Source organism: Mercurialis annua, linkage group LG1-X (genome assembly GCF_937616625.2).
Source record: "Mercurialis annua linkage group LG1-X, ddMerAnnu1.2, whole genome shotgun sequence".
NCBI lineage: Eukaryota > Viridiplantae > Streptophyta > Magnoliopsida > Malpighiales > Euphorbiaceae > Mercurialis > Mercurialis annua.
The window spans coordinates 43,267,275-43,293,634 of record NC_065570.1 but is presented as its reverse complement, the minus strand read 5'-3'; the positions used below and the strand labels follow the sequence as shown (position 1 = coordinate 43,293,634).

Sequence of the window (26,360 nt, the reverse complement as noted above, 5' to 3'; positions counted from 1 at the left end):
ATTCTTCCAATATTCACCCCTATCTCAACAGTGGTAGCATAATTTCCTCGAGCAACTAACACTAGCCGAAACTTGCAGCAACAGTACCATTAATCTCAGACAACCGACGACAAAAAGAACCAATAAACAATAGATTATGAATAGAAACCGAGCGCCGAATAAAAATATGCTTTCTACTATTCAGCAGCGCACCTCTACATCTACAGGTACAATAAACAAAACATAGAGACATAAACATTGTTTGGAAAAAACCTCGAAAGGAAACAAACCTCAAACTGTCTATCCGTTCGTATTGGAAGCAATTTTTTGCACCAATTTGCGCAAAGTGGCTGATCAACTTTCTTAGTCTTTCTCCGAGGTGGGACTTCACTTGGAGAAACTGTTTCTACATGCTCATCATTATCTCCCTGCGTAATCGAGCAGGCTGCATTTGCTGTTTTATTTCCAAGTTGAATATTTTAGTCCCCAATAACATTCACAGGCTGTTCTTCTATACGATTTATTTCCAAAACCTGTTGGTCAGTTATGTACTCAATATTATGCTGAAAAACGATCTTCGACAGGTCTGAATTTTCCAGAGATTTATGTTCAAATTGGCGAGCTTCAGTTTGCTCCATATCCTGCGTTCCACTGTGATTTACACCATATCCTTCATGTTAAACTAATTTTATTTTTAATAATCAATTTAACAGAATTATCAGAGTGCTACGGTGGTCGTGGCCGGACTAGAGCTGGAGCCGGAAGGCATCAGTATTCAAACAGTCAACACCATCAAAATCATTAGCCTCAATTATGTATTTATCACGGCCCTAAAATTTCAACGGTGAAGATGCCGGTCACCATTAATGTTAGCAACGAAGTAGCTCAACGTTTCGCTAAAGAGGCTAATTTACTAGCGACGAGGCAGCTGAGTGTTATGGAGGCACAGTGATTATGGAATATGGTAGGAGAAAATATTTTCGTAAGGCTTATTTAATTTCCTAAAGAGTTTAATTAATATATATATTTAGTTTGTTAAAATTAGTATAATTAGGCCTCTTAATCAAGGGGTGTGTACAGAAGTGAGTTTTTTTTTAACAATGGAGTTTTTCTTTTAACAAGTGAGTTTTTAATGAAGGCTACTTAGTTGAATATGAAGGAAGGTTAATGAGATGCCATCTGACATGTAAATAGATGGATGGAGGTTTCTAACGGCGTCAACACTCGCTTGGGTTGAGGGACTACGGGCTGCTGAGTTAAGGAGTGCAGAGATTTATAATAGGGGTAATGAAGTGTAGGGACCATATGTGCAAAAAGTTAAAAGTGCAGGGACACGGCTATGTATTATGCCCAATAAAAATAACATATGTCGTTTTCTTGCAAGATAGATACAATCATACCCCTATTGAATACGCGGTAATCTCAACATAAAATCCATGCTAACATACATCCATGGCTGGAACGGTACTAACAGCGGCATGTATAAACCCGCTTTAGTTGCTTCTTCTTTCGAAACTTAGAAAACACGACACCTCTGCATGTACTTTTCCACCTCCTTTAAAAATAGATAATTGAACCAGCTACAAGGTCTTGTCACGCCTAACATGCCCCTCTCTATGCAACTCATGAATAATATGCGTCTGCAAACTGCTCTCCGATATGCACAGTTCATTCCCTTTGAACAAAAACCCGTCATGCAACAAAATCTATGTTTGTTCTCCTTCTTGCACTTTCCTCATGACCACAGAAAAATAAGGACTAGTCTCAAGAAAATCAGTAAATTAGTCTAGACCGGGTACCTCAACACGCAATGAATCTAGAAGAGATTGTGAGGAATCAATGCATGTTCCACCCGATTTGTAACCCCGACCTTATGCTGGACAACAAAAGTAAATCGCTGCTGATAAGCCACCCAAGTAACATGACATGGTGACACTTTATCCTAACGATGCAAATGCTTCAATACCTCGTGGTAAGTGTAAAGAACAAACTCCTTGTGGTACAAGTAAGGCTGCCAATGCTTGATTCCTTGCACCACTGTATAAAATTCCGCGTCACATGTGCTATAATTCATCTTTTCTCCATTCAATTTCACATTGAAATATGCCAGTGGTCGGCTGTTTGACTCATGAAAACCCCAATCCCTAACTTTGAAGCATCACAATCCCACTCAAATGGTTATGAAATTTTTTGCAGCAGTAATATAAGAGCGGTGTTCAACCGCCTCTTGATATGATGAAATGCTACCTCGGCCTCTGCTATCTACTTAAAGTCCACACCTTTCATACAGTTAGTCATATGAGCCATAATACTGCTGAAATAAGGTATGAACCACCTGTAGAAAGAAGCCAGTCCATGAAAACTCCAAACCTCTGTAATGATACTCGGCTGAGGCCAATGTTACACCACCTTAATTTTCAAATCCTTCACTTGTAGCCCCTTGATAGGAGTAAAATACTCCTATGTTCTAGAGTCGTTTCCATTACGTTTTGATACATTTTAGCACGTATTTTGAGGTGTTTTGGTGCCTTATCGTATGTGTATGCATTTCAGAAACATTGGAGCGTTTTTGGCATAAAAGTGGGAAGAATTGACAAAGAAACGATGAGGCAAAGTCTTAGAGATGCCGAAAGCACATTTGTATACATGAGAATCCGACCCTTTTACACTATTTGACAATTTTGGAGTGTTTAGAGACTTCTAACAAGTTTGTGCGCTTCACAAGAAATAAAGTAGGCTTCCTAAGCTTTCCAGGAGTTCAAGAACCAACTCATTTGGAGGTTTCTATATTGAGTTATGAAGTTTTAAAGTTAGTGGTTGTGCAGTAGAAAATTAACTCATGTCACGATCGTGAACCTAAAGCTGGGTGAAGGTCACGATGGTGACCAGGCATAAAAAATGTAACGAGAGGAATGCTCCAAGGTATTTCACGACCGTGACTCTCACTTAAAGTGGGGGTCACGATCTAGATAAAGGAAAATTGGATTCTCAGATTTGAAATTTCAAAGGCTCAAGACTTAGGCCCACTTCCTTATTTGGCTACGTATTCTTGTAATAGGTTGTCTTTTATTACCTTTCTAGGAGTACTATATAAACAACTTTATCTCTTCTATTAGGGTATGTCTCATTAGTGTAGGAGACATCAATTTTAGTGTAGCTTTTAATTCTTATTGTTCTATCTACTCTTAGAATAGAATCAACATTGTTCTTGGTGTTCTTCATTTAATTTCCAGATTTTGTAATTTGGGTTTTATCTCCATTAGTCCAAACTTTTGGTTTTCCATCTTCATTATCTTGTTTATGATATTGCTTCCCTTCTTGTTAAAGGTAATTATTCTAACTTTTATTATGTTTATTGATTATTGCTTAGTTGTTAATGTTAGATTAGTGATGGATAGCTACACCCCTAGTCTAGGGGTTGTCTATGAATGTCATACATGATTGCTAGATGATTGCTTAGGGTTATGTAGGTTAGGGTTTTGTTGTGTTTATTAATCTTAATGCCTAGATTAAGTTGATCCCTTAATCTTTCATTAGTGCTTAATTAGTGAGGGCGAGAGTTAAACTAATCAAATATTTATTACCCCGTACGTTTGACGTTGCCGGAATTGGCAATTTGACCTTTTTCCGATAACCCGAGCTAGTAGGACAAATGATATTGAAGTGATTGGATAGACAAGATCCGAGTAGGTCGGTTCTAAGAATTCTAATACAGAAAGTTTAATATTAGAATTCAATTAAAGGATAAAATTTGGGACAAAAAGGAGCGGAAAGAAAAGTTATAAAAATAAAGATTAAGTCCCAATTTTGTAAATAATAAATTAAGTTTCGGGAATTTCTATTAAAAATATTATCGACAGAAATTGGTGATTATGGATTAGTATTCTTTATTTGGATATAAATAATACGTATGTGATCGAGTTAAAGTGAATAATTAACCGTTTGGTTAAAAGGATAAGTTTAAAAGAGAAATGGATTAAGTTTAAGAAGTGAGGGACCAAAAGAAGCTTTTAGCCAACCTATATATATATGATTACCATATGAATTAAGAAAGAAGATCAGAGAAAGAAGAAGAGAAATGAGAGAAAAGTGAAGATCGATAAGGGTTTCGCTGTTCAACGTCGGAATCACGCGTTCTTGGTGTCGATCTCTTCGGAATTCAAGCCTTTACCTTCCCCGAGCTTGAAAACAAGGTAAGTTCGACGTTTTTATTGTGAAAAATGGATGAATGATGGTTGTTTTAAGTTGTGCCGTTGCGGAATGGATCGAAACCACCTAAAACACGTTGAAACCATTATTTTTAAGCATTTCAAAGTTGGGTTTTGAGGTATATGCGTGTGTATGCATGTCAGAATGGTTTTGGACGGAATTTATGGGTGAAAAACGACGAAGGAGGCTAGAAACAAGTGCCTCACGTCGTGAGATACGTCTCGTGACGTGAGAGAGGCTAGGCACGATGTGCCTAACCACCGTCGACCCCCGCTTGTCGTGTCGAGGTCCGACACGACCTACCCCAACACGAAAGCACTTCGTTGACTCCGAAAAAGTAAGAAACGATCGTCAAACTTGAAAATTCGGATTAGGGTTTCAAATAGAGGATTCAAACAAAGTTTAAGCGATTAGTTGAATACCTTGAACGGTACTAAATGCGTATAAGATGTTGGTTAATACTTAACGAGTTAAGAGTCATTTTAAAAGTAAAATGGAATTCCTAAATCTATAACTTAGGGTTTAGGTTTACGAGGTCCACGTTTACATACTAAACGTGTATTTGATTTGTATATGTATCCGACGTATCGGCAAAATACGAGGTCAACGAGTTTGGAATAGTACGAGCTTATTAACATATCGACCACATTGTAGATTGGATAGCGGGTCCAGTGAGTTGCATTTTACTTTCGTGTATTATCTATAAAAAGTTATTTGGTATTATATATTATGTATTATATTTAAATGCATCGCATCTTATATGATTTGTTGATATGATGCATGGTTTTATCAAAGATTATGTATAAGAATCTAGTGTGCGATCTGAAGAAACTAGCTACCTATTGGGCGTCAATAGGCTGTGTGAGCACCAGCAACTGAGTCAGTCTAGTGTGTTTAGACTGTTAGTGAGATATGATAGTGCACACGATTTTAAATATGAAAGATGGATAATGAACAGTAGATGCGAGGTTGAACTCGGTTGAACTATCTCGGTACCCGTATCTAGTGGGTTGAACTATGTTGAACTATCCCGGGACCCACAACTTGGGATTATTAGACTGGCAGCGGTTGAACTCGGTTGAACTATCTCGGGACCGGGCCAAAGGTTTGATGATCAGATTGATTTTTGATATACGTGATAGATGATATATAGGTTGTGTTAAGTTTCAGGCTTTAAGTTTCAATCGGATCAAATGCTTAATTATATGTATTTTCGTATTAATGCTTTATTTGAAATGCGATGTTATTTTATAATACCGTTAGTAAATTGAAAACTCACTCAACATAGTCTAACCCTGTTGTTGTTTAACATATCAGGTGCTTAGTGTTTGAAAATAGCTAAAGTCCATTTTTGGGATTCGGAAGTCGTCAGTACATGTACAGTTCTTGCATTCCGTAGCGCTGCAGTAGTTGTTGCCTTCAGTTGATAGAGTCGTGGCCAGTAACAGTCATATTATGTTTGCTGTTATATGACTGTTGTTTGTTTATATCGCTTTGTTGACCACGTTAGTTATTTTGTCTCACGAGGCTAGACGCCCATGATGTGACAGGCACACTAGTTTGTGTATAGTACAGTTAGGCTAGTACGTACGTGGTACGGAAGTTATATACCCGTGTAATTATGTTGCCTTTTTAGACATGTTGTAAATATATGTTTACGTATGTGCTTCCTTTTGTGATGTCATTATTTGACAATTATATGCGAAAAGGTTTTTAGTTATTTAAGGCTTGCTACGGGTTTTGGAGCTACCACTCCCATTCTCTAGCGCCGGTTGCGGCTCGATAATTTGGGTCGTGACAAAGTTGGTATCAAAGCAGTAGGTCCAGTTACCACTGCTAATATGTGTTTTGAGTGCAGTTGGTCCAGGATACCACTACCAGTTCGTGAATATGTCTGTTTGACTCTAGATACTCTGTCATTTGGTAGTCAAACCTTAACTGCTTGCATTTGTTTGATATTATGGATTAATACTGTACTTTATAACGTGCGCGCGCAAGAATGGTTTAGGTGATCAAGTGCTATGCGTATGCGATCTATTACGAGTTAATTTTAGTACTTATTGCAGAAATTGGGCTCAGATGGTATCTCACGTTTAGGATTGTTTTATTTCAGCATGTCTGGAAAGAATGGAGCTCAGTCACACATTGTACAAGAAGAGGAGGAAGCGCCTCCTATCTTCCAAAATGGATTTAATTTTGAAGTAGGCAAACCATCTGAAATCCATCAGAATGGATTTTACACAGATACTAAGGGATCACCTGAGATCCATCAGAACGACTTCATACCAGAATTAGACAATAGTAGATCATCTATGGCTAGAGGTAGGACTCCCTCACCAGAGATAGAGTATAGTGAGGAGAGTGAGGAGGATCCAAAAGAAGATCCACCAGAAGAAGACCCTGTAGAAGAATACTTGTCAGATGAATCTGACGTGGAGGAATATAGAGGTGAACGGTTCTAGTTGGATGTATAGAGGTACCGTAGTCTAAGAGAGGATGCGGATGTGAGAAATAATCAGGCAGAAGATGTCCTGAATCAAGTTAGGAGACAGATGTACTCTTTTTCAAGGGGTATGTATTCATTGGGACTATTTTCTTCGGACTTTCTGCGTATGGTCGAGGAGGTCCCAAAGCTTAACGAGGACAACGAGGAGGTGAACCGTAGATATGTTAGGGGTTTGCACTACTAGAAAATCTGGTTATAGTGACGGAAATTTGTGACGGAAAAAATCCATCACAAATTTATGACGGATTAGTGAAGGATTTGTGACGGATTCATGACGGAATTTTCCATCATAAATTTTGTGATGGAACATTTGTTACAAATCTGTCACTAAAATTTGTGACGAAAAAATCCATCACAAATTTATGACCTTTGTGAAGGATTTGTGACGGATTTATCCGTCACCAACCTTTGTGACAGATTTTTCCATCACAAATATTTTGTGACAGACATTTCCGTCACAAATTTACAACGAATTTACGAACAAAAAGAAAAGGCCCTATTTACATTAGGTCAACAATTAAAATTATTATTTTCTCATCCGCTGGTCACAATTCCTCTTTCGTTGTCCATCACTTTTCCTCTTCGGCTACTCCCTCATTCGTTGCTCCTCTCCTATCCTCTCCATTCAGCTGCTTGTCTTTTTTGTTGCTTGGCTCCGTTCAACTGCTGCCGCCGCTCTCCACTGGTGTTGATGTCGCTCTCCACTAGTACTTTCTCTAATTCTTTTTTAATCTTCCCCAATTGTGTGTTCCATAAATACTATATGATTTCACCGATTAAAGAAAATTAAAATTTCAGGCAACAAAGGAAATGATAATAGTGTCATAGTGGAGACATGTTCATAGTATTAATTTATTTATTTTTTCTTCCTGATCTTTTTTCTCCTTAAAATGTTGATATAATTCAAAACCCTAATTTTATTTTATTTTCTTTAATTTGCAGGAATGATTTGGGGTTTGGCGATATTGTTGCGCAATCAATGATGTGGGGTTTGGTGATATTATTGCTCAATCTATTACGAATTATGTTGTCCAAAAACAATGTCAATCAGTATGAATTTCCTAATATCCATTTTTATCTTGTGATCTTTTTGTAACCCTTTTTGGAATTGTCTTCGTGTTTGATCTAATGGGTTTGTCTCAGATTCTTATAATTTTGTTTGGATTTACTAATTGGAAAGTCTTTTCTGTTTAATTAAAAGTAGAAGTGGTGTTATATAATTCTAATTCTAATTTTCATTCTTTTAAGAATGATTCCAATTTTTAAATACTAGAGCTATATGCTTCAGGATTTGGCATATGTATATTAATGTTCATTATTTTCTTGTTGTAATGCGTGTCTTCTTTAATTTTGTATCATTTTCTAGTTTTAATATGTGTCAAGAGTTAAACCAAGTTTCTTATCATCCATTATCTTGTCTAAGTCTTGAATTTTTTATTGTTAATGAAGATGTTAGTGTGTGCTTTTGCTGAACAGTTGAGTAACTTGTTGAACCCCACAAGTTAAATTTAAATAATTTCCATTGAAGCTGAATTAGACAAAAACAACATGAGATTACTATAGTTAGCTATCTAATGGTGTGTTTAGCTATATTTAATTCAATTTTTTTGAATTAGACAATTTTTTTTTTTGAATCTGAATTAGAGATCTTAACTCTAGTTAAATTTTTCTTTTATTTTAATTTCAGGAGCAAGTGGCGAAAAGATGACTCGAAATAGACAGGACTCTACTAACGGAATGTACGGTATGGCTATGGAGTGGATCCAGATACTCTGGTCAGGAGATGCTTCAGCTACATCAATATTGGCATCTCTTTCAAACCTGAGGCCAGAAATATCTTCACGTTTAACTATCTGATGTCAGCGAAAGTGTAGCTGCTATCATTTTATGTGCCTATGACGAAGCTGATCTTTGTCGCTCTTGCGACGAGAAGGTAATTTTTATAAGTTGGTTCATTATGTATCACTTCATTTTCTGTTTTTTCTAATGTGCGAATAGTATCTGAATTGGTGAAGTTGAATAATAATTTTGATTATTTGGTTTCAATTTATGTGATGCTCTTCTTATGCTGGTATGCTATCAAGTTAGCTAGTTAAAAATAGCTTCTCTAGCCTATGTAGTTTATCTATTTTAAAATTGAATGACAATCATATTCTTTTGTATCCGTTCATTTGATTTGAATTCAATTTGTTTAATGGTTTTGTGATTATTGTTTCTATTGGACTATAGTTATGATCATTTGTAGTTGAAGTCCTATAATTTCCATATTGGACTATAGTTATGATCAGAAGAGGATTGATGATTGTTTGAATTTTTTCTTACCTCTTGGTTGGAGCTGGATTTATTTATCCCGTCAATTGTTTTATTGAGTTGTGATTAGTGGAGCCAGTTAGAATTGAAAACTGAAAAGTTTACCTGCTACTGTTATTTTATATTTGTTGTTATTTTATATAGATCTATTTTATTCTTTCTCCACTATGCATTGCAAAAACTATCAAATTTGGGATACATATGCTTTGTCTTTTTTTTTTTCAATATCTTGCAGCTATAAAACGTTTGGGTTATATAAAATCAATGGAACTATCACAAGAGATAGAAGAGATATACCAGCAACGTCGATACCATCAACAACTAGGACGACGACTGCCAGAAACATAAGTACCACCATCAACAGTAGCAACAGTAGTTTTTGTAAATTTTTGTATTATATAATCTTCGTGCTTATAAGAGTATTTCAGTATATTTATAAATACTAGTTTGTATAATTGAATCTTCAAATAATAAATAATTACAATTACTTATATTTTGATCTTGTTCCATTATTTATTTAAAATCAAGTAATTAAATTTCATTGCATTTATAATATTAAATTAGTAATAATTTAAATAAATGCAAATCTCGGACACTTATCTGTCACAAATTTGTGACGGAAAATTTAGGATCTGTCACTAATCCATCACAAATTTGTGACGGAAATGGCTGTCACTAATCGTGCTTGGTCACAAATTCGTCACAACTAGTGACGAATTTGTGATGGATTTTCCAATATTGCCTATTGAGATTTGTGATGGAATTTTCCGTCACAAATCCGTCACAAATCCGTCACAACTTTGTGACGGATAAATTTTTCCATCACAAATTATTAGTGACGCCTATTTTGGTGACGGACAAAAATCCGTCACAAATCCGTCACAAATGACGTTTTGTGACGGATTTGTGACGGAATTTTTCGTCACAAATAGCCTGTTTTTTCGTAGTGTTGGGGCCCGAGTTTGTAGAGTTGTATGATCACGTTGAGGAGAATTATGGAACACTTACTGCGAGGGCTCGTAGGATAGAGAGTGATCGCGAGTGGGATGACAATCCTATTCGACCTTTCTTTTTCAAGCGCGAGTTTTACCCAGTATATAGAGACCGAGCTCGTGCCACTTGGAATAACCCTGTATTTGTACATAGGGGTGGGGGTAATGCTGGTAGAAGAGTTAGGGGATGACGCTCCAGTGTTGTTATTAGGGAGCCTAGCGTTCCACATAAGGCGCCCCCAGGTATAAAATGATTAATGTGTTTTGTGTAATTGTGTTTACGTGTTTGCATTATTTTGTATATGTATGTGTGCGTTGCATAATAGAATATAACCATTAGGATATGCCTATAGGATAGCGTATCGAGTAGCTAATACCTATGGGAATAGGATTCGACGAATACGCATTTATTAAAGAAATATCTATACATAATTCACAAAAATAATAATTTAATGAAAGAAACATAATACATCTAATACGAACGTAATCCCTATATTACATTTTGGATACTGCGGAGGAAGACGCGTATTATCGAAGAAGATCGATGTGAAGAATCGATACCTATACTTGAGAATGGTGTGACACAAGTATGATAAGGAGACGGATGCAATGATTTATAGCTACAAGAATTTTTGAAATAGATTGGTTAATCCAAGATATGAAAAAGGAACGGTATTAGTAACGAATTGCTTAGATTAGCACTAGAGGGTAGCGACAATATCAAAAATTATAATGTACCCAATAAATAATAAAGAAAAGGCATTAAATTGTCGCAGAGTGTATAATCGGGAGGAACTTACGGTTTTACGAAAGATATGAAAATTTTATGATTTTAATGGTACAATTGTGCTCAGACATCGCATATGGCATGTTATAATCACGTTAGGAATGCATATGAGTACTATTATATAGATAATTTTATAAAAGAATGATTTTCAAAGTATAGATCATGCATCATATTTTTACAGCAGTGAAGAAAACGTGATTTATTGAGCAACTTTCTAGTACGAGCTTATTATCATATCGACCACATTGTAGATTGGATAGCGGGTCAAGTGAGTTGCATTTTACTTTTGTGTATTATCTATAAAAAGTTATTTGATATTATATCTTATGTATTATATTTATGATTTGTTGATATGATGTATGGTTTTATCAAAGATTATGTATAAGATTCTAGTGTGCGATCCGAAGAAACTAGCTACCTATTGGGTGTCAATAGGCTGCGTCATCACCAGTAACTGAGTCAGTCTAGTGTGTTTAGACAGTTAGTGATGATATGATAGTGCGCACGATTTTGAATATGAAAGATGGATAGTGAACAGTACATAAGAGGTTGAACTTGGTTGAACTATCTCGGGACCCGTATCTAGTGGGTTGAACTCGGTTGAACTATCCCGGGACCCACAACTTGGGATTAAGAGACTGGCAACGATTGAACTATCTCGGGACCGGGCCAAAGTTTTGAATGATCAGATTGAGTTTTGATATACGTGATAGATGATATATAGGTTGTGTTAAGTTTCAGGCTTTTAAGTTTCAATCGGATCAAATGCTTGATTATATGTATTTTTGTATTAATGCTTTATTTGAAATGCGATGTTATTTTATAATACCGTTAGTAAATTGCAAACTCACTCAGCATAGTCTGACCCCGTTGTTGTTTAACATTTCAGGTGCTTAGTGTTTGGACCTAGCTAGAGTCCATTTTTTTAATTCGGAAGTCGACAGTACATATGCAGTTCTTGACTTCCGTTGTAGTAGTGGCAGCCTTCAGTTGACAGAGTCGTGGCCAGTAAAAGTCGTATTATGTTTGCTGTTATATGACTGTTGTTTGTTTATATTTTGTGTGGACCATGTTAGTTATTTTGTCTCACGAGGCTAGATGCCCGTGATGTGACAGGCACACTAGTTTGTGTATAGTACAGTTGGGCTAGTACGTACGTGGTACAGAAGTTATATGCCCGTGTAATTATGTTGCCTTTTTAGACATGTTGTAAATATATGTTTACGTATGTGCTTCCTTTTGTGATTTCATTATTTGCCAATTATATGCGAAAACATTTTTAGTTATTTTAGGCTTGCTACGTGTTTTGGAGCTACCACTCCCATTCCCTAACGCCGGTTGCGGCTCGATAATTAGGGTCGTGACAAAATAGATCTAGTGAAGCATGAGCTTAGGACCTAGATGCACGAGAGTGAATTAGGGATTAGGCGGGTTTTTGAGTTTTCGGACTAATCGAATTGATTAGTGTAGTCGACATCCAATTGCATGAGAGTGAGTTGGATTTCAACTTATTAATCAATTATCGGTTCTTCGACTTCCGACTCGAGAGAGCGGATTTAGATACCTTAGAATGGCTTGACCCGAACTAATACCCGTATACCTGACCTTTCTACCTAGGAATTGTCTCGGCATGATTAGCAACCCTTAGGCGCTTTTAATTATTGTTTTAATTCTTTAATCACCTAGTTGTTCAATTGTAATTTATTTTTATAGTTTAATCGTTGCTTGTTTTAGTTTAATTATGTAGTTGTTAATCGAAAAACCTTTTACTCGTTGCTAAACAAATTGGAATTCAAAATCATATTTCATTCACTTTAAACCTCTCATCTCTGTGGGTTCGACAACCCGGACTTAAAGTCCACTTTATTACAAGTTGGTATTTTTATCAACACCCCTCCTAAGACACAATGTATCCCAGAAATAATATTTTTTGGGTCATAAAAGTGCACTTCTTTCTAGCAGCAAATAGGTTGTCCATGCGAAGCACACATAAAACCTCTCGCAATTGCTGAAGATACACCTCAGGGTTAGCATTGTATATCAAAATATCATCAAAATACACAACAACAAATTTACTAATAAACGGTCTCAGTGATTGGTTCATCACACGTATAAACGTACTCGGGGCATTCGATAACCCAAACAACGTCACTAACCACTCATACTGCCACTCACATGTTTTTAATGCCGTTTTCCACTCATTCCCAACTCTTATGCAAATCTGGTGCTATTCGCTCTTCAAATCTACTTTAGTAAAGCATGTTGCCCCATTGATCTGATCAAGTAAATCATCAAGCCATGAAATAGAAAAACGGTACCGAAATGTGATCTTGTTGATCGACTGACTGTCTACCCACATACATGTAATCCCATCCTTTTTGGGTGTTAGTAAGACTTGTACTGCACATGCACTTATTATTTCGCGTACATGCCCTTTAGCCATTAACTCCTTCACTTGCCTTTGCAACTCCTCATGCTTAGTGGGGCTCATTTGGAATGCGGTCGATTCAGTAAGGCTGCTCTCGGATCAAGATCAATATGATGTTGGATATCACACAAAGGAGGTAATGTGGATGGTAAGTAATCCGGGAACACATCCGCAAATTCTGCTAGTAGTAGTGTGACTTGATAGGAGTAAAATACTCCTATTATTACAAGTCATTTTAACATCGCTTCGTATGTTTTGTATGCGTTTTTGAAGTGATTGTATGCCTTATTAAGTGTACGTGCAATTTCAGGGAATCAGAGCGCATGTGAAGGTTTTTGGGCATAAAAGGGTGAAGTATCGAAGATATCTTAAAGGTGGAGGCAAGAGCGAAGAATTGAAGAAAGACAAGGCATAAACTTGGTCTCTTTCGAGAAGCAGCATAGCTGAATCAAGAAGCCTGTTTTAAGGCAGGTCTCGATCAAGAAGCCTCATTTCATAAGCTTCTCAATCGAGACCAAGGTCTCCAAAAGAAGACGAGAGCAAGCAAATTTTGGGTCTTAATCGAGAAGCATATTCAAAAGAGCTTCTCGATCGTGACCAGTGTAAACATGCTGAATTCAAATCCTTTTGGATCCTTGTGCTAGCTAGGCCCACTTCCTCTTTTGGCCAAACACTTGTGCTTGAGGTTGTTTTATTTTTCCTTTTTTGGGTGGGCTATATAAGCCCTTTTATATTTTTAAGGTTGGACACAACAACACTTTTAGGAATCAATCAATTGTAGTATAGTTTTTATTCCTTTTGCTCTAATTTTTGAGTAGAGAATCAACATTGTTCTTAGGGTTCTTGAGATTAAATTCCAGATTTTTAGTTTATGCTTCTCATTTATTACAAGTCTATTTACTATCTTCAAGCTTCATTATATATTGAATGTTTCTATCTTCAATCAAGTTCTACTTAAGGTATTTAGATTCTATCTTTTTTATGATTAGTAGTTGGTGTTTAATGGTTGCTATTAGTTTATTAATTGTTGTTATTTTAACCATGGTTGGCTAAACCACATGTTTGGGGGTTGATATGAATCCTAGTTAATGCATGGTTAGGTTAGGGTTTGGGTTTGTGTTGATGTTCTAATTAATGCTCCTAAGGCTTACTTAGATTAGCTACATAAGTATTGTTGTTAGATTAATTTTCACCTTGAGAGAGGGTTTATTAATTGGATTTAGTTAATTAGATGCTTAATTAGTAACACCATGAGAGTGGGTTAGTAATTAGGTGGCTTGTGAGTTGTGATTAATTGCAATTGCTTTAATTGTGTTTAGTGCTACGAGAGTAGGTTAAATTTGATTAGTTGTGATTTTGTAGCTCTTTGAGGCTCGAGAGAGTGGGAGTTACGATTTAGAAATGATCGACCCTCGTTTTATGACCCTAGACCCGATTCCTAAAAATGCATGACCCAGGTGGATTGTCGACCTCCAAACCTTGTTTATCATTTGAATTCTCGTAATTTTTAATCGCTCTAGTTTTTATTAATCGCTAAATTGGTTGTTAATTGCTACATAAGTGTTAGTTGATGGTTACTTGTTTAATTGTCACTAAAAATCAATCTATTTGTTGCTTTCCGAATTGAATTTCACAATCGATTTCACTCACTTCAAACCTCTAGTCCTTTTCGACCTCGACTTGTCGAGTACTACGAGTTGGCTTTTTGCTAACATGATTGCCTCTAGTACTGTATATTTCTCCATAATTTCCTTGCCAATCAACATGTACACAATGTCAGAAGTTTGAAACTCCTCCTCAAACTATGCAAGAGATAGCAAATTTCTGCTACTTTCCATGGACTTTGGTGCCTCAACACTCCGACTAGGCTGTAAAACATTTAACACTTTTGAACACAAAATTGTAAATGTTATTTCGACCATCATGCATGAACTTTCTATCAAATTGCTAAGGCCGTTCTAACAACAAATGACATCCATCCATAGAAACCACATTACACCAAACAAAATCTCCATATTGTACAACAATAGAGAAAATCACTTAAACATGTAATAATACACTAACCTCGCCACCTTTTTTGAGCCATGCCAATTTGTACGGTTTGGGGTGTTTCTCGGTCTAAATGCCCATCATCTGAACTGCGTTTGCCAAAATTATATTCTCACAGCTCCCCGCATCAATAACAAGACGATATTAATTTTTCATAATAGAGCAAGTTAACATTGCTCCGCAACCAATTCTCATCTACTGCCTTGGGTGTCAAGCAAGGGCATCTAACGACTAGTGCAACCCCTGTATCACCTGTCACCACCTCCTACTCAAGGCCACTATCATAAACTTGGTCACCCGTTATATCAAACTCCTTATCGTCAAAGTCATGATTATCCGCAGAAAATGTTTTATAGGCAGTCTTTCGCAATCTGCCTGCCTATGACCCATCTCTCCACAACTAAAACAACATATATTAGTACTACCAGCAGGTCTAGGAAATTGATTAGAATTATTTGCACCACTACCGACCACACCTCCTAATGTCTTATTCTCAACAGCATTAATAACACTGCTAGATGCACCCCCTGTTGTAGAATTGTCAAAACTGCTCATATACCACTTCTCAATATGGAGCGCCTTTTAATGAGCGGCCGAAAATGACACTAGATCAAATAGATTGACTATTTCCTGAATTGAGACCCACAATCCACCAACATATCTCGCCACCAACTAATCCTCTGTTTCATGCTTATCATTCTGAGCAATTAATTGGAAATATTATATGGTATAGTCGTCCATAGATTTGCCTCCTTGCTTTAAATTTTGCAACTTTTGGTACATTAGTCGCTGAAAATTATAAGGCAAAAACATTGTTTTCAAGTGTTTCCTTATCTTTTCCTAAGAATCAATCTTTGATTTCCCCAACAGGTTGCGCGTCAATTTCAACTATTTCCATCACACTATTGCTCTATCCCGCAATTCGGTAGCCACCAAGGATACACGTCTGTCAGTCAGTACATCCTTAAATTCTAAAATCATTTCCACCATGGCCAGCCAATCAAGGAAGTCCTCGGGTTAAAGGCCTCCATGAAACTTCAGGATTTCATTCTACATCCCGCTCTCCTAACGCTGCCAGTTATCTTCGCCATGCGCCCTCTATTGTTGCGGTGGAGCCTCCTCGTAATTGTCATCATCCACCTCATCGCCAAACACAGGAAACCCTTCACATGGCAGATTCTGGCCTCGGTTAGGTGGATGGTTAGCCCTGTTTTGGTTAGCCAACATAACATCCATCTGTTCTGTCATTTGCTCCATTATATGGTCCATATGTTCCTCCATCCGTTGATAAATTTCATCGAGTCGCTATTTGACCTGCCAAATATGGTCACATTCATAAACGTCTTCCATACGGCTGATTTCTCCCAACCGACAATTGTTAAATCCAAAAAAGATATGATTCTGATACCAACTGATGTAGCGGAAGTCGCAACTAAGAACCAGATAATTTAAATATTATTGATTGCACGTAATACCAGCAAATAACTTCCAAATCTATTTATTCAATAATCAAAATTCTAAGATTTAGGCATCAAACGTTCGTTGATTCAATCAAATACCGAAATTTGGAAAATAACAAAATTTGTCTTAAAACAACATAAAATATCGTCCTACGACACATAGACTGTTTAAATACTAAAGTAAAACAAAAACTCTGAATTGGGTGCAAAAAACATAAAAATAAAAAGCCTAAATTTCGAAGGCCCATATGATAGAATTCAGCCCAAAAGCGACGTAGGTCATGAGTAAAGTTTATGAGTATCTACTGTTGGCCCGTTTCCAATGAATTAAGGATCAACAACCGTCTAAATCGCACACCTTCATCTTTGGCAGAATTACAAAACTGCAACTACGCCACTTTTCGCTCTTTTTTTTTCATTAACTCAAACTCCTTCTCCGCAACTGCATCAGGTTTGCTAGTAAATCTACCTATTTTACTAATTGCAAATTCTATATCGGGTCTAGTGCATTGCACCAAATACATTAGAACCAATAGCACTTGAATACTCTAATTGAGACATGGCTCTTCCATCATTCTTCTTAAGCTTGACACTAGGATCAAATGGGGTGTTCACTTCCTTGAATCTTAAATGTTTGAATTTATCAAGAACAATCTCGATGTAGTTTGATTGACTAAGTTCAAAACTCCCACTATTTAGTTTTACTTTAATTTCCAAAATAATGTTATCTTGTTCAAGATCTTTCATATTGAATGTGAAAGTTAGAAACCTCTTTGTTTTTAAATTTCTATTCATCAAATTTCTAATTATCAACATGTCATTAACATAGAGACGAATAAATATCACAATGTTTCCACGCATCTTTGTGTACAAACACTTGTCACAAGAATTAGAAACAAATCCATTTGAAAGTATGATTGAGTTAAACTTTTAATGCCACAATTTTGATTCTTGATTTAATCTATATAAGGATTTCACAAGCTTGCAAACCTTATGTTCATTTCCCAGAAGCACATAGCCTTCCTGTTGATCCATGTAGATCTCCACGTCGAGATATCCATTTAGGAATGCCGTTTTGACATTCATTTGATGAATATTAAGGTTATGCAAAGAAGTTAAGGTAAACAATATTTTAATTGTTGTCATTCTTGCTACCAGTGCATATGTGTCGAAATAATCGACACCATCTTTTTATCAAATTTCATTAGCTTCTAATCTAGGTTTGTAAGTGTTTAGTATACTATCACCATGATATTTTCTTCTAAGCACCCTTTTGCAACAACCAATAGGTTTTGACCCTTCTAGTAGATCAACAAGTTTCCAAGTATGGTTTGACATCATTAAATCCTTTCATCTTGAATAGCATATATGAGTAGTGGGGTTTGTCGCGCACTAAAGATTTTAGCGACCAAGACACTGTAGTTAATCAAAACATGAGACAACACAAATAATTTCAATAATAGCATGAAAAATATGAGTCTCTACCCGGCGGAACCAAGACATATTTTATGCGTTTGAGCGATGACCGAATTTCATAATGGAACACTAGTGTTACGACCCAATTTCATAGTTAGCCTCGCGGATAACATACAAACACATAACCTGTATAATATAAAACGGCATGGCATATAAATAAAAAACCATAAACCCAAAGTAACATCATGCCAATCATAGAAAAGCAACAGTCAGACCAATTCAAAAAAACAAGTTTAATATAATAAATAAGACATCGACTAAGTACTACTACGGTTTAAGAGTTTAAATCAATTTAACTATCTTTATTAAATAAAAAATAAACCTTCGAGGAAATCAACAAAGATGGAGGTCACCCGACTCGCTCAAAACGCAAACCTGAAATTGGGAAAACAACGGGGGTCAGATATACTGAGATGAGTTCACATTGCTATTTACATTTAATAAGTGACAAGCCTTAAAAAAACATCTATGAAACATTTTATTCATTACGGATAACCATTTTACCCTAAACCACAATATCTATATCCAGTTGTCGTGCCAGTGAGACGTATCTTTATAACCAATCTACGACTGTCACTTAAATAAATCACATGAGTCCTAGGAGACGTATCTTCCACCGGCGCCCTCACTAAGGCGAGACGAACCTCCAACCTACCTCAAATACCTAAATGATCATATTGGTGCGCATGCAGTTTCGAGGATGCCCATCGAGTAGCATGTTCCAATTCAGATTCATAATGTCGAAAACAGTTCAAAAGCTACCTATACAATATATAAAATATACAGTTTACTTAATAAAGCGGTAAATAGCAAGATAAACTCATTGCTTGCAGAAAATCCCCGAAAAGCCTGGCAAGCGACTAGACCTGGTTCGACTTAGAAGCACGTGCAGTCGACGGGTTTAAGAAATAAAACATAAGTTAAAATCAATGTCAACCCCTAACTCGAAATGGTACTGGACATCACTTAGGACTAGCACAATACAAAAGCAAAGTCAGCGCATAAACCAAAACAGAGTAATTATACATAAGTACGTCATAGCCATAACCATACAACAAGTTAAGTTCTATTTAGTTCCATTTGAAAGTAAAATCCGAAAATATTTTCAAACTATTTGATAAAACAATTTAAAAACCAAAATTGTACTTAGCCGAGTCAATCGAAGACTTCCAAACTTAACTCACATGTTCGATGACCCAAGTTTAACCCGACCCACATAATCAAGTTGTAAACCGGATTTTAAAATCTGGAACTATATAATAATTCAAAATCCAAGTTTAAAAAAAAAAGGAACTCAAAAATGCTTAACCAAACAATTAATCAACACATAAACAAGTGTTTAATACAATCCACCATAATCCAACATGCTTAAAAAAACAGAAGTCATAACATGCTTTAGAAAAAAATTAACAAAAGAATATTATCATACCCAAGCAATGCCAACCATAAACCTAAACATCAATTTAATCCTTAAAAGTAGAGCATCACATAGCACAACATTTCTTAGCGTAGTCTAGTCCTAAACAAACACAATTTATATCATCGCCCTATCATGCCTTCTAAACACTCGACATGCCCAAACAACATTAACTTAAATAATCAACTTACTTGATCTAGACATGCACACTAAATAAAGTAATGGATACTTGAACAACACTTAGCCAAATGGGCATAACATGTCAATCTTGTAACAAACATGCAATAACACTTTAAGAAATTAACACATAGCATTTAGCATAAACTATCTCCATTTTCAGTTTTAAAACATCTAACCAAAACATACCAATGGATCATAACTATCATGGCAATTTAAAAACGAATTGGTATACTTAAACCAACTAAAACAACTATATCAATTTGATTTTAAATCACCAAACACATGTTAAATCCTTCATTTACAGCCCTATAACAAGAACAACTAAAACAATTTATATCATCCCAATCGTTCTTCAATATTTCTACAAACAACCAAATCAATACATGAATAACATACAACCCATTCATGATGTAACACCCGCAAGCCCTAGATCTAATAACAATAAGCAATGGGAAGCCAATGAATCAACAAAAACTGTGGGTATATCTTTGATACAACCCACAAAAGATTCATACAAAAAACAACCACAACATGACACATTAATACGAATCAAAAGGAAAAGAAATGGATTAGATACATTGATAGATCAAAGAGTAAAGGAAACTCAAAGATGGGTCAGTTTACGGCTACAAAAACGAATTGAATGGAAACCATAAGCTACAATTCGATTAACTAAGAATTGAGATTGAAAAACAAGATTTAAAATACTTACCAGGAGTTTTGGACACCAAAAGAATCAGAAAGGAAACGCCAAGGAAATGTTTAGAATGTCGATTAGGGTTAATAAAAAAGTGGGGGCTTATCTGAACGCACAAATGTGGTATTTATAATAAAACTCGTAACAAACCGGTTCTATTGTCGGTTCTGCTCTACCAAACCGGTCATAGGACCGATAAAGACAAGTGTGAACCGGCCCTCTGGCCGGTTCTACTGGGAAAAACCGGTTGGAGAACCGGTTTGCTCCTTGCCTAGCAAAACTGAGCAAATCGGACCTCTGAACCGGTTCTACTCAATAGGTCCGGTTCTAGGTCCGGTCAAGGCCTAAAACAACTCGAAACGCGTCTGAACAAGTCCTGAAAGCCACTATACGATCCGCCAAAGTACACATAAGGAGTTATTCAAATTAACATCAAACATGCGCACAAACCGAAGCAAAAACACAACTGATGTCCATCATAAAGCAAACTTTAAACGGACAGTCAAACTATCAAAACAAGTCATAAAAACATGGAGTTTTACAACTAGTAACTTGTAATACCTCGTTATTTGAAGAATTAAAATTTTACCACAACTTATAATTTGGTCACTCGGGAATTAAAATTAATAAAAATGAATGTTTAAAATGAGGAAATATTTTTAATATTTTTATGTAATATATTTTTAAGATTTTGTTTTGAACTTGTTATTAAAAAATGAGGTGATTTAATAATTAGACATGAAACAATAATAAAAAAAATTAGGGTTAAATGAGCAAATGGTCGCTTGACATAACAAATAACCAAAGGACTAAACTGTTAATTTAACATTACTATATATACTAAGTGCTATAAATCCATTTCTCTTAATATCTTCTTTTTTGAGCCAACCCCGTTAAATCCTACCCTCCACCATCAAAACTCACCAAATTTCTCTTAAACCTAATCAATTACCAGGTATAAATTATATTAATTATTGTGATTTTGTGAGTTGATTGATGAAATTATGATGGTTCTTGGGGTGAGTTTTGTTTGAGCAGAAAATGTAATAATTGGAAGTTTCTTGTTATTAATTGTATGATTTTTGGATATTTAATGATTATTAGAATAGATTAATAGATTGATGAAGTTTGGAGGGTTGATTTTAGTGAAAACTCAAGTTTGCATGTGATTTATGTGTGTTGGGAGAAGTTGATAAAAATTGATGTAATTGGTAGATGTTTTTGTATACACTACAAAAGAGCCAATGTCCGTCGGGAAATCGGTTCCTAACGGACGTCATCACTAATTCTATTTGCAACGCCAAATTTGTGACAGATAAATATGTCGCCAGTTGGCGCGGTCCGTCGCGAAACGCGTCGTTGGCCGACAGGAAACGCGTCGGCCAACGAGGAATTTGGCAATGGAATCATCTGTCGCCAATTGGCGACACATGATTTTGTCGCTAAATACCTCCATTCATCAAACCTAATGGATTTAGCGTCGGACATAAATTCGTTGCTAAACCACAAAATCCGTCGGGAAATTGACTTTTCCCTTCCATAATTTTTTTCATTTCCAGTATTTTATTTAATTTTAAAATCTATTAAATACACGAAAAATGAAATTAAGCTAAACAACACAAAAATATATGAAACCGCTGAAACTATATATAAATATAATAATATACGATGCATGAAAACTGTATACTAAAACAACCCTACACTACAAGTCTGTGGTGTCGTCGTCAGTGGCGGGTGGAGGCGGAGGCGGAGGCGGTGGCGGGGCGGCGGTGGAGGGGTGGGGAGTACACCCCGCTACTGCAATATTTAACTAGAAGGTGTTTTAGGAAGCAAATTTTCATTGGAATCATCGAAAAAAGGGATCACACGCTTGGAGCGCTGCCCCTTGGACCCCACTTGGGGCGCTGCCCCTAGACCCAGCCAAGGGGCCTTGCCCCTTGGACCCCGCTGATACACCCCACAAACAACCGTTTTCCTTATAAGAATCCGCGTGTTTTTGTCATGTGTTTCTTTTAAAAAGTAACGTTTTAAAAGTTTTATATGATGATTATTAAATATGATTTAAATTATCATGAATAACATATTTATGTGATTTTTATTAAATATGATTTAAAAATAATAAAATAATATATATTTTAATATTTATCTTATTGGGTATATGCTTTGCATGATTATTTTATATGTGATAAAATAGGATAACTAAATAGGATAAAACAAACCCTTACTTAATATTAAGTCTTCAATATACCTCCCATTATAATAACACTTATCAAGACTTAGATTGCTATGTATAGGCTATGCCAAAACATGATGTATAAAGTTATCTAAGTAAGATAAGATGGATAAAAGTGATATCCATGTGTTTAATTTGGTTAGACTTAACTAGGTTATCAAAACGGTTTTGAACCTAGAGTATTAGATAGAATATCAAAATTACATGAGATGTTAATATTCTATATTCAAGAGTTGCATAAGATGTAATTGGTAAAGTATTGCCTACCTAAATAACCACACTTAAAGTGATAAGCCAAAGCTTACTTGAAGTAGGGTGAAATATGGATCTTGTCCCACTATTATTCAATTGTTGAAATTAATGTTAAGGGTTTTTATATGAATTATGGATATATGTTGTGGGAATTTTATTGTGCCTTTTATTAAATGTTGTTTGTATATTTATTGTTGTAGAGATGGCTTCAAACACTACACATACTTTATCAGTGCGATAAATCCTTGAGAGGGATAAGCTCAATGGCACTAACTTTCGGGACTGGTACAGGAACCTAAGAATTATTCTTAGGCAATAAAGAAAGGAATATATCCTTGATCAACCCCTCCCTGAGGAACCAGCTGTTGGTGCTACTAGAGCTCAAAGGGATGCTTATAGGAAGCATCTCAATGACTCTACTGATGTCACTTGCATTATGCTTGGATGCATGGAGAATGAGCTCCAAAAGCAAATGATGGAATTGGATGCGAACACCATGATTGCTGATCTCATGGTAATGTTCCAAGAGAGAGCAAGAATTGAAAGGTTCAATACCATCAAGGATTTGCTTTCTTGCAAGTTGACTACTAGCGGCTGAGTCAGTCCTCATGTTTTGAAGATGAAAGGTCATCTTGAACATTTGGACAGACTTGGTCTCACAATTGCCCAAGAGTTGGTTGTGGACATTGTTCTCCAATCTTTGCCTGAGGCTTATGATGGTTTCATCATGAACTTCAATATATACATAATATGGAGAAGACCATCACAGAGTTGCATGGTATGCTTCAAACTGCTGAAAAGAGCATCAAGAATGAAATCAAGGATATTCTCATGGTCAACAAGGGAAAGGGTTTAAAAAGGTCTGGTAAGGGCAAGGGAAAGGCTTCTCAAGACTATAAGAAGTATAAGCCAAAGCCGAATCCCAAGATCAAGAATGAACCCAAAGCAAAACCGCCAAAGGAAGGAACTTGCTTTTTCTGCAAGGAATCTGGTCATTGGAAAAGGAATTGCAAGAAATATCTGGATGATTTGAAGAAGAATAAGGGTAGTGAGACTACCACTTCAGGTATTCATGTTATAGAAATTCATCTTTCTACTTCTGATTCACGGATATTAGATACTGGATCTGGATCTCACATTTGTACTAATGTGCAGAGTCTCAAAAGGAGTACAAGTTTGACAAAAGGCGAAGTGGACCTACGAGTTGGCAATGGAGTAAGAGTTGCTTCTTTAGCTGTAGGGACATATGAGTTATCTTTGCCTAATTGACTTATTTTATCTTTGAATAATTGTTATTATGTACCTACCATGTGTAGGAATATTATTTCTGTTTTTTGTTTGGACAAGGATGGTTTTGAGTTTATTATTAGGAATAATAAATGCAGTATTTCGCTTAATAACATTATTTATGGATATGCTCCACGCACTAGTGGTCTTTATATTTTGAATGTTGAAGACACTAATGAAAAATCAATCTATAACGTCGATACTAAGAAGTTTAAGTCAAATGATTTAAACTCTACTTATCTCTGGCATTGTCGTTTTGGCCATATAATTGAAACGCATTTCAAAGCTTCAAAGAGATGGACTTTTGAATTCATTTGATTATGAATCATTTGAAACATTTGAATCTTGTCTAGTGGGCAAAATTATAAAAACAGCTTTTCCAGGACAAGGTGAAAGAGCAAAAAGCTTATTGAGCCTTATACATACAGATGTATGTGGTACATTAAGTACAAATGCTAGAGGTGGATTTCAGTACTCTATTACTTTTACTGATGATTTCAGTAGATATGGTTTTGTCTACCTGATGAAACATAAATCTGAATCTTTTGAAAAGTTCAAAATATTTAAGAATAAAGTACAAAATCAACTTGGTAAAAATATTAAAACACTAAGATTTGATCGAGGTGGTGAATATTTAAGCCAAGAATTTGTAGATCATCTAAGAGATTATAGGATCATTTCTCAATTGACTCCACCACGAACGCCACAATGGAATGGTGTGTCTGAACGGAGAAATCAAACTCTATTGGATATGGTTCGACCAATGATGAGTCAAACTGATCTTCCAATCTCATTTTGGGGTTATGCTTTAAAAAACCGCTGCATTCATTTTAAATAGAGTTCCATCAAAGGCAATTGAAAAGACACCATATGAGATATGGACTGGAAAAACTCCTAGTTTGTCTTTTCTTAAGATTTGGGGATGTCAAGCTTATGTGGAGCGACTAATTTCAGATAAATTAGCACACAAATCCAAAAAAGGCCTTTTTGTTGGATATCCTAAAGAAACTAAAGGATATTACTTCTACAATTATGAGAACAAAGTGTTTGTTGCTCGAAATGGTGTCTTTTTGGAAAGAGAATTTATTTCCAAAGGAACCAGTGGGAGTACAGTACAACTTGAAGAAATTCAAAAACCACAAAGTAGCATTGTTCCAAGTATGGAACCTCAAATGAATCAACAGACAATTGCTGAACCAGAACAAGTACCACAATGCCAAAGGAGGTCTGATAGGACACGTCATAATCTTATGAGATATGGATTTCTCATTACTGAGAACAATGATGTGATGATTGTGGATCAAGAAGAACCCACATCCTATCAAGAGGCCATAAATAGTCCTGACTCTGAAAAATGGCTCGAAGCCATGAAATCTGAAATGCAATCCATGTATGATAATTAGGTTTGGACCTTGATTGACCCCATGGATGGTGTAAAAACCATTGGGTGCAAATGGGTCTTCAAAGTGAAGACTTACATGGATGGAAATGTGCATACCTATAAAACAAGACTGGTTGCAAAAAGTTTCAGATAAATACATGGTATTGACTATGATGAAACTTTTTCACCAGTAGCTATGCTTAAATCCATTCGAATTCTCCTTGCCATAGCTGCATACTATGACTATGAGATATGGCAAATGGATGTCAAAACGGCGTTTCTTAATGGAAACTTACTTGAGGATGTGTACATGACACAGCTTGAGGGTTTTGCCAGTCCAGAGAATTCTGAAAAGGTTTGCAAGCTTCAAAAATCCATTTATGGATTAAAGCAAGCTTCTCGGAGTTGGAATCTTCGTTTTGATGAAGTTATCAAAGAGTTTGGATTCATCAAGAATGAAGATGAACCTTGTGTATACAAGAAGGTTAGTGGGAGCGCGATTGTTTTCTTAGTGCTTTATGTTGATGACATACTACTCATTGGAAACGATATTCCCATACTACAAAATGTTAAATCATGGTTCTGAAAGTGTTTTTCAATTAAAGACTTGGGCGATGCTGCTTATATATTAGGCATCAAGATCTATAAAGATAGATCTAGAAGACTCATTGGCCTAAGTCAAAGCACTTATGTTGATAAGGTATTAAACAGGTTTAG

The 26,360-nt window shown here is 36.0% G+C and overlaps 1 long non-coding RNA gene across 1 annotated transcript; it reads left to right on the top strand.

The window, feature by feature from the left end:
- Positions 1-7,453: 7,453 nt before the first annotated feature.
- LOC126666119 (uncharacterized) lies at positions 7,454-9,409 on the top strand. The gene is made up of 3 exons (XR_007637766.2): positions 7,454-7,744; positions 8,382-8,627; positions 9,240-9,409. It is a non-coding gene; the product is annotated as an uncharacterized LOC126666119 (long non-coding RNA).
- The last annotated feature ends 16,951 nt before the right edge of the window (positions 9,410-26,360 follow it).